This window comes from Bison bison, unplaced genomic scaffold (genome assembly GCF_000754665.1).
Source record: "Bison bison bison isolate TAMUID 2011002044 unplaced genomic scaffold, Bison_UMD1.0 scf7180017527937, whole genome shotgun sequence".
NCBI classification, from domain to species: domain Eukaryota; kingdom Metazoa; phylum Chordata; class Mammalia; order Artiodactyla; family Bovidae; genus Bison; species Bison bison.
The window spans coordinates 1-580 of NW_011409659.1; the positions used below are offsets into that span (position 1 = coordinate 1).

Genomic DNA, 580 nt, shown 5'->3' on the forward strand with positions numbered 1-580 from the left:
CTTTCTCAGCTCTTTGTCTATTAGGAAGTTGAAGCATTTTCAATTAAAGCCTTCATTTTTCCAGCAGACTTCAACATGTGTGGACCAAACAACACTCTCTCGGAGGTGGCCTCTGATTCAGACTTTTGGATTCCTTTCTCAGCTTCACCTTGACTATCGCTTTGATACCGATAAGCAAACTTCTTTTTCAGCGCCTCTGCTATGAGGGCAGCAGGGTCAGCAGCATCTGCCGGCTTGGGCTTTGTGTCTTGTTCTGACCTTTTTACTGATCGCAGTTTCACGCTGTTCATGTCTTTTAGGATCTCCAGCATGTTGGGCAGGTCTGTTTTCTTTGGACTGTTCTTGACCGGGGTCTTCCCAGCAGAGGCGTTTCTCCGTCTTCGCTCTTTTATCAGATCAATAGCAGAAGTGCTCTGCTGGAGCCCCGGTGAGGGGAGAGGAGGCGGCGGCGGAGGGGGCGGCAGTAGGGGCGCTGGCGGGACGGAGGGTGCTGCCGCGGCGGCAGGCCTGATGGATTCTAAGTCACCTGCACTGAGGTTCTGCTGTTCCTGGAGGGTCACGATCTTGGCAATCTGAGCTC

General features: G+C 52.6%; 1 pseudogene; it reads right to left on the reverse strand.

Moving 5' to 3' along the window:
- Positions 1-20: 20 nt before the first annotated feature.
- LOC104999360 lies at positions 21-575 on the reverse strand (annotated as a pseudogene).
- Between the last annotated feature and the right edge of the window lie 5 nt (positions 576-580).